Source organism: Thamnophis sirtalis, unplaced genomic scaffold, assembly GCF_051295495.1.
Source record: "Thamnophis sirtalis isolate CommonGarterSnake01/CBP01778 unplaced genomic scaffold, rThaSir2_p1.2 scaffold_5, whole genome shotgun sequence".
Lineage (NCBI taxonomy): Eukaryota > Metazoa > Chordata > Lepidosauria > Squamata > Natricidae > Thamnophis > Thamnophis sirtalis.
Genome location: NW_028261385.1, coordinates 57812743 through 57829907, shown reverse-complemented (window position 1 = coordinate 57829907; position 17165 = coordinate 57812743). Strand labels below are relative to the sequence as shown.

At 39.1% G+C, this 17165-nt stretch overlaps 1 protein-coding gene across 1 annotated transcript in view; it reads left to right on the top strand.

Moving 5' to 3' along the window:
* The first annotated feature begins 4042 nt into the window (after positions 1 to 4042).
* Positions 4043 to 17165, top strand: part of MARCHF3 (membrane associated ring-CH-type finger 3) — a 126123-nt gene continuing 113000 nt past the window's right edge. The window contains exon 1 of the mRNA XM_087715871.1: positions 4043 to 4261. The gene's annotated coding sequence lies outside the window, so the exon portion shown is untranslated. The remainder of the gene's footprint in view (positions 4262 to 17165) is intronic.

Sequence of the window (17165 nt, the reverse complement as noted above, 5' to 3'; positions counted from 1 at the left end):
AAGTGGATCCAAGAGGTAAAAATCTACAGCACTGTGTGATAGCCTCTGATGTGATTTGCTTTTATTCCAGTGGAAATTTAATAGACACAACAAGCAGAGAGGTTATCATAATCAGTATAAGTGCACTTGATGCTATACACAGCAGTACTCAAACTGAGTTTCTGGCTAGCTTAAACTGATTGAAGGCTTTTTCTAATTTGTGTTCCAAAGGAACTACTCAAAGAATCCTTGTTTTCCCAACAAGCTTGAGTATCTTTAAAAGGGATATTAACACTAAAAATTAAATATTTCAGTAGAGAATTTAATCATTGGCTTTTGGTAAAGATCTTTGGCAACGACAAAATGTTCGTAAATGGAGATTAATATAACCCTTTTTTTGTACTTTCCCTTCTGTGCTCTCTAAATCTTTTCTTCCCCTTATTCATCTCAATGCTTTGATGCTTCCAGTTCAGAGCCAAGGTGGCGCAGTGGTTAAATGCAGCACTGCAGGCTACTGCTAGATCAGCAGGTCAGCGGTTCAAATCTCACCGGCTCAGGGTTGACTCAGCCTTCCATCCTTCCGAGGTGGGTAAAATGAGGACCCAGATTGTTGGGGGCAATATGCTGACTCTCTGTAAACCGCTTAGAGAGGCCTGAAAGGCCTATGAAGCGGTATATAAGTCTACTGCTATTGCTATTGCTCCGATTATTATTTGTGTTATTTTATTACAATAGTTTAAATTAGTAAAGCATAGTAAAGTTGTGAACTCATTCATCTTCATAAGTAGTCTCTATTGTGAAATATCCTCTTTACCGTAGCTAGAACGGAAAACTTTGGCTGAGCTCAGCACAAAAAAGAGTAGCTATGTCCTTAGTAAACTCAGCTTTGTTTTAATGGAGCCGCCTTTCTATTAATACAGCTGCTGCCTATGCATATACAATATGTATTGCCTAGCACACAGATGTCAAACTTGTGGCGTCATGTCTCTGTAATATGACATTCTGTGATTTTTTTGCTCCTTCATGGAGCTGGGGTGGGTGTGGCCTGCACGTGATGCATCTGGCCCTCAGGCTGCCAGTTGACACCCCTGGCCTAGCATATCATCTACTACCTTTAATCAGCTTTGAGTTCTTGCAATACAATTGAGGAATGACATCTTCAGAAGAAGAGGAAAGAGTCTTCCCAATCTTAACATGAAATTAATGCTATGGTTTGTTAATATGCATGTAGTGTTTGCCCTTTCAAATGCCATTTCACTGAGAGTTTTGACTACTAGAAGAATTATTATTAGCTATGTGCAACTTAGTCATGTACACAAAGCACATATTGAGAACATATCCTGTAGTATGCTTATATGCGAATATTTTATTGATCTGACTTTCTGTAGTGAAGATATAGGGTATTTTTTAGAAAATAGTGTTTAGTATTGTAGATTTCCATAACGAACCTGCAATTTTTAAAGAGGAATACAAAAACACTTTATGCACAACTCTCCCTATACCGGAAGAGGACTTTTCAATCGGTGTGTGTTGCTACCTGTTCTAACATGCCAGTGAAACCTAGACACTAACTTCACAATTGATACAAAAGGTACAAGTGGTGCAAAGACCCATGAAAAGTTATAAGATTGGCATTGCAAGACAAGATAGAAAAACTGGGACATGGATTAGAGAACAAACAAAAATATACGATATCATTAAGAAAATAAACGAATGGAAATGGGCTGGTCACATAGCAAGAAGAACTGATGGCAGGTGGACCAAGGCAGTCATAGAATGGCTCCCACTTGATAAAAAGTGTTCATGAAACAGACCTAACAGAAGATGGAGCAACAACATCAGCAAGCATGGTGGGCCCAATTGGCAAAAGAAAGCTCAGGACCGTATTGATTGGAAAAATGCAGAAGAGGCTTTCATTCTGCAGTGGATAGACAATGCTAAAATGATAACGACACACATACTTTATTGTATGCTGCCCGGAATCACTTTGGGTATGATAGACAGCTATACAAACTAAATATATAAAATGCACACAGTTACATACAAAAATGGAGGTCAGATTAAAGGTTTCAATGAATTCTTGAAGGACAAGAAGCTGTACAGCCTCTACAGATTACAAAATAAAGTACTGTACTGTGAATTTGGTATGCAATTTAAATGCATAATTAGTATCTATGTGTAGGTGTTTGCAGAATCAAAATAAATTAGTAATTTTGGCAGGTGCAAACATACAAATATTCTTCCAGGTGATTCCGTATATTTTTATTTTTACTATAGAGTTATCAATAAAGCTCCAAAGTATGATTAGGTTTAAAATTAGCCAGAGGAAGACAATCCCATAGATGACAAAAAAACTGACATTTCTGAGGTTCTCAGGTTGTGATTTTTATTCTATCAACTTTCAACATCAAGCTAAACAGCTGACTCAACATTTGAAAAAAAAGATCGTTCTTACAAAGCAGGAAAAATATGGTACATGTACGGGTATTCTTCCAGATAACAATTTCAACAGCACTATTAGGAAGTTACATGGAATTCTTAAAATCTGCTACATTCACTATTTTTCAAATTTTTTATCTGTAAACAATTGCACACAATGCTGTCTGTCCTGAAAGTGCAAAAAGAGGCTGGGTTTACTTTTGTGCCATGGATGTGGTTGTGTGACCTTATATTCACTTAGGGGTTCATTGCAACATAAATTTGACCAGTTTTGCATGCAACTGTATTTCCTCCAGGTCAGTTTCCTTAAATCAATGCAGACTGATACATAGAAACAGAACATAGCTGGACATATGACCTGCAGAATTACTGTAACTTCAGTGACTACACAGAAACAGATAAGAGGAGAACCAGAAAGTACACAAGTAGCTTGTTTTACATAGATGTGTGAAGAGGTAAGCAAACAACAAAGTTTGAAGAAAAAGCAAAATTAATTCTGCAATGGTAAGTTCTATTTCATAAACTTGTTGGTTTTTTGAGATCATCAGTGGTTATGTGACTTTTTTCCTTGCACTTGTAAAAAGTTTTGATGAAGACTCCTGTGGTGGAAGCTAATTTTAAGGATCAAAAAGTGGTTAATGAACAGAATAAACAGGACAAAAGTTAAATCTAGGTAGCAATTTTGGCAGCAACATAGCAATAGGTTGCCATTGTTCTTCCAAGGTGTGTGTTTGGCTCTTAGTTTAATTTATTTATAGCCTTGGGATTTTGTATCGGTTCTATTCAAGTATTAAGCAAGTCTGACTTAATTTAGCTTTTTAAAAAATCAGCTAAAAGCCAACCATAATTAAGATACTGAGCCCAATGAGGATCTTGAAGAAGTCACTTGAACCTTAGCTAAGCAATCTGTAGTCATTACACCATCAGTACTTCAGAAATATATGGGAACTTCTCGTTTTCTCGAAGTCTCTGTTTGCATTTTAGCTACCGTACTTCTTAAAATGCAGATCAACTTGTTTTTTTTAAAAAAAAAATTTAAACTACAGCAGACCCTTCTGCATCCAGCTACTTAGTGGCTTCATAGCCAAAATGAGACCTCCATGCATAGGGAGACGAAAGAAAAACCACAACAAAATCTCTAATAAATCAATACTTAAAAAAAAAAACTCAAAGAAAATAAGAAAGGGGAAAAAAGGAACTCGGGTGCACGAAGCAAAAACTCCGGTAGAATAGATGCAAGAAGTTCAGTTTTGAAAGAAAGACATCTCCTTTTCTCTGGAGTAGCGATGCCACACCCAGTGCTCCGCCAAACGAATATTTGCCCTTGCAGCCTGAGAAGACGCGGTGAGAAACGGCAGCCTTCCAGCAAATGCATCGAGCGGACGAAGTCTCCCCCCGCCTCCCCCGGTCACGTTTTTTCTACCTGACACTTGGCCCGATGACCATGTGCGCTTCCGCCTATATCCACTAGGGGTCCCCTTCCTCCCAAAGGCCATCTGTCCTCCCGCTCTCCTAGCTCTCGCCCGCCCCTTGTCCAGTCCAATGCTCCCAGCCGGGCGAGCAGAAATCGGCGGCTGCCACTCTGCAGAGTCCGCCCCGCCCCTTTCCCCCCGGTCTTTCCTCTGCTGGCATTGCCGGCCGCGTAGCCGTGGCTGGCGGCGCTCGCTAAGAGGTCAATGAATTGGCAGGGGCTGGGCGAGAGGGACGCCCCTGCGTGTTGGGATCCCTGTCCCTCCAGCCGGCTTGGGCGAATGATGCGGCTGCCCAAAGCCGGGAGATCGGCGGCTTGAGAGCGGGACTCTTCCCGAGGAATGACCAGGGGGTGTGCGAGCGCCGGAGGAGGGTGAGTCCCCGCATCAGGCCCCGGGGTTTCTCTCGGCTTAGCCTTAGGCGATCGGTCTCGGTGGACTGGAAAGCTCGGGGTTCAATTGCTCAGAGCCCGGAGTTTGCGCTGCCACCGCCAGATTTGGGGTTGTTAACTGTTCATACAACTTATTCTCCACCTATAAGTGTTAGTGGGCTCCGTATAGAAATAATAAAGGGCAAAGATTGCTATCCGAGGATACTTTCTGTCTCCTTGATTCTTTCTCTTTTTCTGACCATGATCATATACAAAAATTAGACGGGGTAACGGTGGAGAAAATAAATAAAATTAGTTGCAAGTGGATAGGATCCAAAAGATGAAAACTTTTCCCCCTCAAAAAAAGTGACTACCCACTTTGCAATAATTATCATCTCAATATTTAGGTGTCGATTCTTGTGACTCCAAGGGAGAATAGGTTCTTCGGGAGGCTTAACCAGCGCTGAATGTTTCTGACTGTAATTGGATAATTGTCTTCCCTAAAGAAAAATGTGGATGTATAGAAAGCTTCTGAAACTGACAGATGCGATTGAAATCTTGTGTTCTAAATGCAAGTCTGTGCATTTTTATTACATGGTACACCCACCTATATATTAAAAGCAGGCATGCCCTTGTGTATACAAATATAACCCTTCCCATGGCAACAATTTAGTTGCAAAAACAAGCTGACAGAAGCTAAATAGCCTGAGCTAAAATGTCACCCCACCTTGATCTGTCTTTTCCTTCTGTCCTAGAATAGCAACTGTCAAGAATAGTGGGGGTGGGAGAGAGACGGGGATGGGGGGGGGGAGAGAAAGGAACTGTCCTTTATTTCTACAGCTTATTTTGTTCTTTCTTCCCTTTGGGGTAGTTGCATTTGGATTCCACCCCCATTCCCCCCCCCTTGCCCCATGTGCAAATGTTTAAAATGTTGGCAGCAAATGTTGTCACTGTTAGCCCTTGTCAGATAGCATTTCTGCGTATCTCTTGCTTGCTTCTTTTGTATGAGTGCATGTAAGTGCCTCTGGAGAGGTGAATGATATGGATGTAGGCTTCTTGTTTGCCTTCCTTTGTTTATGCCAAATGATGGGCCATAATGTGTGCAACAAGAATGCAGTTCCGAATGCCAAGTCTTGAACTTCCCCTGGGTGGGTGGGGGTGGGTGGGGAGGGATTGGCCACTGTGTGTGTACTATGTGTGTGTTCTCTTCTCCGGAATTGTGTACAAGTCTGAGTCTGTCTGTGCCCGTGAACTTTACAAGCATTCCGTTCAGTGTCGCTCAGTGCGGATTCCAGCCAGCTCCCTGGTTTACAGCCTGCAGTTTGCTACGCGGCCCATCTGTTAAAACACAATCCAGCTACTGCTGACAAATCCAGGCAAACATAGCAAAAAAAAAAAGCAAGAGCCTGCTTCCTAATCGTAAACATTCATAATTGGAAATAGTAAAGGACAGAATCCGATTGTCAACCGAACTTGATTCTAAGTAAAGGCGCTTAGAACGTCACCTTGGGAAGAGTGTTTCGGGGTTTGTTCTTTTAAAAAAATATAAATCTAAAGGCTAACATCCTGCCAAATCAAGTTCCATTGTTGCCGTTGTTTCCTGCCAAATTGATTTTAATGATACGCTTCTGTGAGGGGTTGGTTTGCCTGGATTGTTTTGAGGCTGAGAGGTAATTAAGTGTTATCTAATTAATGGAAATGTTGCACAGCATTTCTCCATCAAATTTTAACTGATTAATGAAATGCTGCTGCGTAGGCATCCCTACCAAACGGGTAATCCAAAGCACGGCCATAGATTTGAGTCTGAATCAGACAGAACTTGCTTGTACATGGGGGTTCATGAGAATTAAGAATGCGAGCACTTGGTTGATGCCAAGCATTCTAGAATCGAAGAAATACAGGATGAGGGTTTTCTGTCTTAAGAACACTGTTTGTCCAGCAGAACCTTCAAAAAACTCTCGGTGACTTTTTAAATTGAAATAGATTGCCCTCATTGGAGTGACAATGGAGGGAAATTTTCCTGTGCTTTCTGCCTTTTTGTTTGCATCAGCTACTAGAAATGATGTCTCTGATCAGCAGGACATTATTGCACGTAGCAGCAATTCATTATGTAAGGCATCTGTATTTAAAATAAGTTTGCTCCCCACAATTGTAAAAGCCTCAAGGGAGGGGGACAAAGGCAAGTTCAAACATTTTTTAAAGGACATATAGAATGTCATAATAGAGGAACTTGGTGAATGTCTGTGACATCTCCACACCGTTCCTACTTGCCACTCTCTAGCACAGTAGTGTGCTTATAGCAAAACAGGTGCAGCAGAGTTATTTCTTGGAAGAATGATTATTTAATAATTAATTTTCCAAGAAATACATCTACTGTTTTTAAGTGCTATTGTAGTGAATAGCAGTTCCCTACAATAGCCGGTGAAGTGCCTGCTGCGATAATGGAATTTGGTTAATTTAGCCTTAGCTGAAAAGCCTTTTGAGGAAAATTACAGCATCTGGAAAAGGTCTTGAGTAAGTACTCAGAGGATTGTGTAGTATGGTCATTAATTCAAAAATAACGTATCTTAGTCTGAACCCTGGCTTTTGAATGTTCACCTCCAGAATAATTGCTTCAGCATTAAAAGATTTTCTTTTCAGTTTTTTAAAGTATGAGAACCAACAAGAGAAAAGTTCATTTATGCCCAGTTTGAGATTTCCCTTATCAATATAACATGCATACTTTGAGTATCGTTAAGAACTTAGTGTAATTAATTGCTACTATAATGGATGAGAGCCAGTTTGGTGTAGTGGTTAAGGCAGTGTTTCTCAACCTTGGCAACTTGAAGATGTCTGGACTTCAAGTCCCAGAATTCCTGGGTTCGCTGGCTGGGGAATTCTGGGACTTGAAGTCCAGACATCTTCAAGTTGCCAAGGTTGAGAAACACTGGGTTAAGGCATCAGGCTTGAAATCAGGAGATTATGAATTCTTGTCCTACCTTAAGTACAATCCCAGCTGAGTGATCTATGGCCATTCTTTGGCAATGGCAAACCACTTCTGGGAAACCCTGTGAAGAAAACCTCAGATACTTCTGCAGGCAGTCCCTGAGAATTAGACACAGCTATTGTAGGAAAATATTGGAGGACAAAATTATAATTGATAAGTCTATTTGCATAGTTCTGTTTGTATTAATAGTAATTTTATTCAACATTACAATTAAAAAGATAACTAATACAAGCTACAAAGAATAGTAAGAAAGAATAGAAAGTGCAGGAAGGAGAAATATATAAAGAAACTTTGAAAAGAAGAATAAATAAGAATATACTAAAGAAAAATATATGTAAAGAAATGACTTATCCCTTCATCACAAGTATACACAATTTTAGTTACTTATCACTCTCTCTTAAAATACAACGAATGATATCTTTTTCCCATATCTCATCTCTTATATATAAATAGATTCTTAAAGCAAATGAAGGCAAATATACGAGTCCCAGGATAATGTTGCAGGATCCAATCTGGGTCAGTCATGGGGACTAGAGGTTTAGTTTTCTGAGTTTTCAGACTTGTGCTGGAGCCCATCCTCAGGAAACTTCTCTCCAATGGAATATGTGCTTTCTATTCTATGTATTTGTGTGGTGCCTAATTCCATGTAGCTTTTTAACAATTGTTGATTGGGGTATTGATAGCCAACTATGTAGTTGGCTGTTGTTTCTTTGATGTGCAAAGTCCTCACCTTCTAAGTAGCTGATAAGCTGGTGTTGAATCAGCACTTTGTTGACTGACAAGGGACCTGTTTCCCAGGCTTTAGTGCGTGGCTACCTTTGTACCTGCTCAGCCAACAATTTTAGTAGCTGCAAAATTAAATGTATGTCCTTGTTCATTGCAATGTGATGCTACCAATAACTTTGAGTCTCCTTGTCTGACCTCTGTTGTTCAGTCCTGTTCAGAAAAAAAAATCCATTAAGAGTTAACAGAGATAGCATGTCTACTTTAACATGCTTACTTACTCAAATAAACACACTTCATATTTCTTTCTTTTATTTGTAACAATCTTAAACTTTAATCCAGTGTTTCTCAATCATGACAACCTGAAAATGCGTCAACTTCAACTCGCAGAATTCTTCAGAGAACATCTAGCTAGGGAATTCTGGGAGTTGAAGTCCATACATTCTCAGGGTACCAAGGTTGAGAAACACTGCTTTAATTTCTTCAAATATTATCATAGAACTTGATCTCATTTTTTTTATCTCTTCCCACAAAATTTTTCAAAATTGATCTCTTTTGTAAGTCCAATATAGAAAAGTTATCTAAGTCACTCTTTTTGTTTGTTATTTGTATATCCCTTTTATTATTAAAATTTCAGCTAGTGTATATCCACTGTAGCATCTTTTTTTATATTATTCTTTTAGCCTATTATTTTTAAAACCATTTGCAGATCAGTCTATTTTGTCTAAATCCTCTTCCATAATATTTTTTTTAACAATGGCCTATCTATAATGGGAGAAACTCTTAAAATTAACTTCTGAGTTCCTGTCACAAATATACTTCACTTCCTTAGAAAAGGAAGTATGTGAACCCAGTGTTCTTGTAAAGGCACCAATCATGGTTTGAGCAACATGGTTATTTCCTCATCTCTCAAAGCTCTAAACCCACTGGAAACCGCTATCTTGCAGTAGGAGGAGCAACTGTCTGGAGCAATTGTGGGCAATCTCAAGTCCTCTCTTTGTCTGTAGAAGAATTATGAAGAGCAGGTCTTCTTGTTGGCTTTCATTCTGCTGCAATCTTAAATTTCCCATTTATTCCTGGAAGTTCCCACAGAGTTCTGATGATAAGACTGCATTAAACTAAATAGATGATGGAATTATTCCACATCCACATGTAGATTCTTGTGTGTAGTCAGATTTGAAGCTTATGATTTTTAGTACTTCTTATAATGATGTATGCAAAATTGCAAGTGACTTATGCAAAATGACAATATTTTATGTCCTCTATAGCCCTGAATGTATAACTTAGAGCCCTTTGAAATGCATAATGACAGTTTATACTTTTGAAAATGCCCTCTTCAGTCTTGTCCTCTTTTTGCATTTGACCATGTCCTTAGAGTGACCTTGTACTATATGTTAGTGTTGTCCTTGCTGTGTTATAGAATGGGTCAGAGAAGGAATAGTTTGTCCAAGAAGAAATCATTGGTTGAGGACAGAGACAAGTTTCAAACCCTCATTTTTTGAAGTTTGATTTGGAAAAAAAAAGTCAAACCCCATAAATTTTCCTGGTCTTGCATATGAACTTTTGAGTTTTCATATGAGAAATCATATTTCAGTAGAGAGATCATCACAGTCTTGCAAATATTCAATTATTGAGATTTTAAAACTTTTTTTAAAAAGCCATTGGCTTTCATGCCAAAAATATTATATCGTTCACCTGAACAGGTGGGCAATCCCTGTGTTAGCCAATGTAGAACAAGCATCTGAAGATAATGTAGCTGAACATCTGTGCTGTTAGACCATGCAAGACAGTAAGATTTGGTCTTTAAAATAGAAGTCTAGCTGCTTGCTAGTTCTTCATGGGTGCTCTGGTGACAGCTGAAGCATAAGCCATCAGCCTCATCTGTCATCTGACAGGGAAATGATGAGGCTGTAATGCCGACCTTGAATAATTTTATGCCAAGTGAAGCATATACAAGTCTGAGCACTGGACTGGACTCCAAATTGATTTAGGAGAAGCTATGACTTTCTAGCAGCTCTAAAATTATTTGGGTCTGATGAGATTGAAATACTTTAGCTTTCTTACCTTTCATAAACACACTGAAACGTACACTTTGCCTAATTATTTTAGAAACAGCTACTTCAGCATGTAATAGGGCTATGCTGCCCATGGTGCAAATAAACCAGCTTCAAGACTTGCAGGGGAGGTATATAAATAGCTAATAAGATTTGGGATGCATTATTTATATAACTCCTTAGTAGCCAATATTCCTTGTAATCAGGTCCTTAAGCATAGGACTTTCAAGTACTTTTAAATTCATCTTCATTTATTATAAATTTGATTTGTTATTCTATGAATGCAGGACTTTAACTTGTTTCAATCAAATCTGTTTCTACCACAGAGGCTGTATAAGGGGAAGACGATTATGAGCTGTCAGACATTCACTGTAGTAATAATATTACTCTATAAAACAAAGAAGACATTTGTAGCCCTGAAGGTTTGCTGAACTGCCATTTCTGTCATCCCTTGCATTGGCTATATTGATTGCAATTGTTGGGAATTGTAGTTCCACAGGAACAAGTAGCCACCATTGCCTTTGACATAGGCACTAACTTCATAATGATGAAAAAAGTGACTGTAAATCTTCACTGTAGAACAATCTGATACAAACAAGGATGAGATATATGCAACTTCTGAAGAACCCCGGGCAGTAGAGACAAGAAGTTTTATGTTCAGCTCAGTAGCAAACACTAGCTTTGAGGATATCCTTAAATGTTCATGCAGGTTATCAAGTTTCATCCTCTTCGGGGGTGGAAGTAAAACAAAAACTATAATTATCCTTAGAACTGACAATTAAGATTCTGAAGGGTGGAGAGTATCTGCCTTTTAGGATCAACTATCAACAGTAAAGGAAGAAGCAGTTGAGTCATGTCTTTATTAGGGTCATAGACCTGATAAGGAAAGGCTCTAAATCAGGGAAAAGTAGAGAAGGAAAGAGAGAGAGAGAGAAAGACAACCAACACCAAGGTGGATAGATTCAGTTACAGTGGCGATGAGTGCACAATTGGGAGATTTGAAAGAACAGGTTAGGGTTGTTTGTTATGGAGAAAAATCTACCTTTGTGAGTGCAAGGAATTCATAATGACTTGATGGCATGTAATCAATTAATTAATTATTGCCATATCTAAAACCTCACATTAAAAGCAATGTAGCCTGGCCTTTTTTGATTACTTCATATGTATTAAATGCTTTTAAAAATCTGTTATAATACTTAACTATTTTGTTTATTTAATCAATTTATATGGCCATGAGCAGCGTGGTAGCCTAGATGTGAAGACACTTGCATCCCACTCAGAAGGTTGAGAGTTCAATCGTAGGCAGCGGCACATGTTTCTCTACCAGGGCGCAAAGAAAAAATATCTGCTGCGCACTCCACATAGGCATCAAGAAGGGCATCTGGCAAGTAAATACTCAACTCCACTCTGTCACTCCTGACTCCAGTCCAAAACAAGGGATTAAGGGTTGTAAAAAGAAAAAGAAAATAAATGTACATGGCCACTCAGTTTGTAAAGTACAACTCTGAATGGCTTACAAAGGTTTAAAACTAAAAAATAATAATTAAAAAACAACCAACCAAAATAAAGAAGGAGGAAGAAGACAATCAAAGCTGTTGACAATCACAATCTCAACCTTTACAAAACAGGTTAAATTAACAATATAGTAACATTGTTGCACATAAATCTTGAAATAATATTGATAAAATATGTATTTGCTATATACATCTGAAAAACAGTATATTATTATCCATTAATGAAAACTAGTTGTTGAATTTTTTAAGTAATGAGAAATTATAGTATTGCTGAATTTGGATTCTGACTTGCCAGATTTGCATTTTGAACTATATATAGCTTAAATAGTCCATGTCTTCTAGTGCTCTTATCACAGTGTTTATTTAACTGCCGAAAGAAATGGGCTTTGGATTAGTAGACAGAAGACATTTGTTCCACAATACAGAAGAGTCCATCCAGCTGCAGAATTGAAGAAAGAGCAGTGCTAATTTATTTTTTAAAGTTGCATTCTGTGAAATCAGAATGGTTCACTCTTAGTAAGAAACAAAATGGTACACTTCTGATCCCAAAATAACTAAGATTTTTGCAGTCAGCACCACCCATTTTTAAAAGATGGGAGGTTGATGGGCACTTTGTTTTGTTGGTAGATCTTTGAAAGATATCTGATGACATTTCGTGTCGTCATATTACGCTAAAATGCTTTTTTAGAAAAAGAAATCTAATACAATAATTGCTTGTTCAACTGAACCAGTAGTATAATGACTGCCCAAACTATATTGCAATTTGAATATTTAGACTCTGTTTTATAATAAGCAGCAACTTATTTCTTCTTTACCTCAGTTTTGGCTGACTGAGAAACTTGATTCTGAATTGATGGGGATGCTGAACTTTCATTTTCATCTCATGTCAAAAGGATTTAGATCTTGTCTTCTGCAAGAGGCAGGAGTTACGGTTTTTACTTTAGTCAAGCAAATAGTCCCATTGATTTTATTCTCCCTTCCTCTGATACAAGTATGCATAAATATACTTTGCTCAGCTAATTCCCTTTTGTACAAGAAAGAGTATTAGAAGTGCAGCTTTGAAGGTTAGACAATATTGCTTATTATATTAAACAAATTACAAAGATCAGTATTGGTCCATAGCAGTTTCCAGGCTGAATGATAATTACTTCTTATATTATAATTTTCCTAGACCCCTAAAATATCATAAAAATACACAATTAATAATTAATTAACCCTTTATCAGGATGACTCATAAAATAGCATGGAAGAAACAAAAAATGAGAAAATTTTGTGCTGTCTGTGAATTATAAGGCGTTCTGGGGAAGGTTTAAAGCTTTGTTCAGCAATAAATACCAAATGAAGATTATTGTAGGATTCTGCATTATTGTTTACTAAGAATATTTTTAAATTTATAATTTACTACATTGAGACAATCATACTTTAAAATCAATTAGAACAAGGCTATAGTCAGCCTTGGTAAAACTGATTATGTCAATATTGTACAAGAATATCAGTTTCAAGGGCAAATAATTATCACTCAAATTATTACTTAAGATTCAGTTTCCTTAGAAGGTCACTAGAGATAGATGGAGTTCCTATAAGGTTTATTAAAACATGAGCAAAAAATGAAGAATCGCACCATTAATAATACTGCAGTGACATATGCCTTATTGTAGAAACCAATCCAGCTTCTTCTTAATCATAATATTTGTTTATTTATTTATTTATTATTTATTTATTAATTAGACTTATATACCACTTCATAGGGCTTTCAGTCCTCTCTAAGTGGTTTACAAATTTTTTTTAGCAAATTGAGTCAGCAACTTGCCCCCACAGTCCAGGTCCTCATTTCACCCACCTCAGAAGGATGGAAGGCTGAGTTGACATATACATGAAACCACTGGGCGAGATCATTCGGAGGCACGGGATAAAATACCATCAATATGCGGACGATACGCAATTGTATCTGTCCGCCCCGTGCCAACTCAATGAAGCGGTGGACGTGATGAACCGGGGTCTGGAGGCCGTTAAGAACTGGATGAGTGCTAACAAACTGGTGCTCAACCCGGATAAGACCGAGTGGCTGTTGTGTTTCCCCCCCAATAATTTGGCTAATACACCAACGCTTAGGCTGGGGGGTCAAATTTTATACCCCTCAGATAGGGTCCGCAACTTAGGAGTCCTCCTGGATCCACAGCTGACTTTTGACCACCAGCTGTCAGCTGTGACCAGGGGGGCATTTGCCCAGGTTCGCCTGGTCCGCCAGTTGCGGCCCTACCTAGATCGGGGGGCCCTCACAACAGTCACTCGAGCCCTTGTGATCTCTAGACTGGAATACTGCAATGGGCTCTACATGGGGTTGCCCCTGAAGTGCATCCGGCGACTACAGCTAGTCCAAAATGCAGCCGCGCGAGTGATAGTGGGCGCACCTCGGTTCGCCCACGTTACACCTGTCCTCCGCGAGCTGCACTGGCTGCCTGTTGGTCTCCGGGTGCGCTTCAGGATAATGATGACCATCTTTAAAGCACTCCATGGTAGTGGATCTGGGTACTTGAGAGACCGCCTTCTGCCGATTACCTCCCTAAATCGACCAATCAGATCGCACAGACTGGGACTCCTCCGAATTCCATCTGCCAGTCAATGTCGACTGGCGACCACACGGAGGAGAGCCTTTTCTGTTGCTGCCCCGACCCTATGGAACGAGCTCCCCATGGAGATCCGCACCCTCACCACGATCCAGACCTTCCGCGCAGCCCTCAAGATCTGGCTCTCCCAGCAGGCCTGGGGATAGGCTTCCAATTACCCGCCCGAGTGTTTGATTGCTGAATGAAAGTTGTGTTTTATTATTTTTCTTTTGTTCACAAAGTGTTTGTTTTGACCTTGCACTTCCCCTCCCCTGTGGTTGTAAGCCGCCCTGAGTCCCCTCAGGGAAAAGGGCGGCATATAAATCCCAATAAAACCAAAATCAAACCAAACCTTGAGCCGGTGAGATTTGAACCACTGAACTGCAGATCACAGTTAGCTAAAGTGGCCTGCAGTACTCCACCCTAACCTCTTTTTATAATACTGGAATATCTAGTTCAGGGGTTTCAAACACAAGGCTCGTGGGCTGGATCTGGTCAGGATCCAGGATGTGGTCAGATCCGGCCCATGAGGCCCTCCTGGAAAATGTAAGGGGCTGGCCCGCATCACTTTGGCCCAGTTTACCCAATGCAAAGATGAAACATCAGGCCAGCATGGTTTCGGCCCAGTCTACCCAGTAGAAGAGGAAACGTGCCAGCAGTTTGGGGAGTGGCATCAAGCTGGCCATGTCCACCCAGCCCCCCCAAGTTCAACCATAGACCTCAATGAAATTGAGTTTGACACCCCTGATATAGTTACATATTAAAAGTTGCTTGCCCTGTCCAATATAGTGGTAATAATCTCCACCTGTCACAGATGTTGTTGTTGTTTTGGCCATTGAAACCGATCACCAAAATGATATTGACTACTAATTGTTGAAGAGATTTTAGTTATGCTGAAATAAAGGAGAATTTCCCCCCTCCCATTCAATTGTGTCTGAAACTGGGAAACTGACTGGACAAGGTTTTTTGCAAGATTTTTTGAGAAGTGGTTTGCCATTGACTCCTTACTAAGATTGAGCTGTGTTTATGCCTAAGGCGGGACTAGAATTCACAGTTTCCTGGTTTCTAGAATGATATCTTAACCACTCCATAAAACCGACTCTCCCAAAATGAGTATTGCAAAACAGTAATCATGTTAATTCCCCTTGCCATTGAGTGTAGCACACACACCTAGATGCCTCTATCATACTGTCATACCTAGAACAAGAAAACTGTTTTCTTGTTCTGGGACAGCAACAGACATGGCTTCTGGTTTGTTCTGAAAATAAATCCAAAGTTCCCAGTTTAATATACAAAACTGTCCAGGTTTGCTAGCTATGCTTATTGATATGAAAAGTTAATGCGAGAGAACAAAACAATGCAGGAACTAGCAAGATAGCTACATATAGAAAAATCTTAAGTTTAAGAATTATTCTTTGGGAAAAATCATACATTATTTATCGAGATCCATAACTGTGTACATGTAATGCTACAACTTAATATATAAAATGAAGGGGAAGCTAAGATACCTAATTGATAAAGTAAGTTCAGTTAGCTTGTTTATTATACATACACATGCATGCAATTTACTTGCTAATTTATCTAAATGATTGAGTAGCATACATTTGAAGAAAATTATCATAGAAGTCCTTACCTTTCAAAACAAAATAATTTATTTAATGCAGGTGTGTGTGTGTGTGTGTGTGCGTGTGCGTGCGCGCGCGCACGGTCGCACATAGCTGGAATATTTGTCAAGTAACCAGAGCAGCAGACTTCTGGTAAAACCATAGCTGCATATGTTGGATACATACTTCTCCGCATTTCCTCTCATTTGCAAAGTGTAATTTGAAAGCTTTCTTATGATTCATAAAAACTGAATCATAATCTGGACCCGAAATGACACCAACTTTTTAAAAACATTTCAATTAGGAATTCAATAAATAGTTTTTATATGTGCTTGGAGGACCAAGTATTTTATTCGTTACTGTCTTCTTAAAATGCAGGTATAATACCAGAACTAATGTCAGAAGCCCTGTTCAGCTAAAGCACTTGGCTGCAGCCAAACAAGGCGAAGATCAAAAAAATAAATCGCATTACAAATAATTAAAATGCATCAGAAATTTCCTGGTAGTTTAAAATGAAGAGAATCTTCATTATGTTTTCTTATTTGATAAAAAACTAATGAACATAATTTCCCCCTTTTTTCATTTACTACATTGCAATTTACGATTCTCATTGTTCAAGCGAGCAAAGTTATTTTTCCTCCATTACCATACTCCTAATTTAAAAATATAAATATAGTTTATAAATATAGTTATGTCAAATGCTTACAAATGTAGTCCCTCTGGTGCATCTGTTCTACAGATCTTTTTGGATGGCCAAAAGATATGTTTATACAAGGAACATCAAGAAACTTTCTCAGTACTTATTCCCAGTCTTCATGTACTTACCCAATTGACCCTTTAATGAAGTAAATAAGCTGCTACATACCAATAATATGGATGCAGGGACATTATTGGCTGGTTATTTCTCTTCTTCCCTTCCTTTCTTTCCTGAAGTACCTGCAAAAAAAGATTCCACTAATGATCAGACCAAATATACCCACTCTGGTATGTTGTAAATGGCTGTAATGACAATGGAAACTGCTTTATTTCTGAAAAGATATCATACATATTGACAGTTGGTGTTCTGTAGCATCTAACAGGATCATTTCTTTCAGGCTTTTTGAAGGCAATCAGGTGATCTGGGAACCATGAGTCCTCTCCTACCCAACCGGTATCTGTTGGTTATTGACTGAAGTTCCCTTCAGGAGAGAAAGGGAACTTAAGCTCTTGATGCTTATGGTATATAGCATGTGGAACTTGCTTTACCGTTGCTATTTATTCCGGCCAGGGGTGGGCTTCAAAAAATTTAGCAAGGGGTTCTCTGCCTGGTGGCCATGGCCATGGTGCGTGGCCTAGTTGGCCTCCTGCACCATGGGGGGGGGGGGGTGTTTTTGCCCTCCCTGGGCTCTGGAGGCCAGAAACGGACCCATTTCCGGCATTC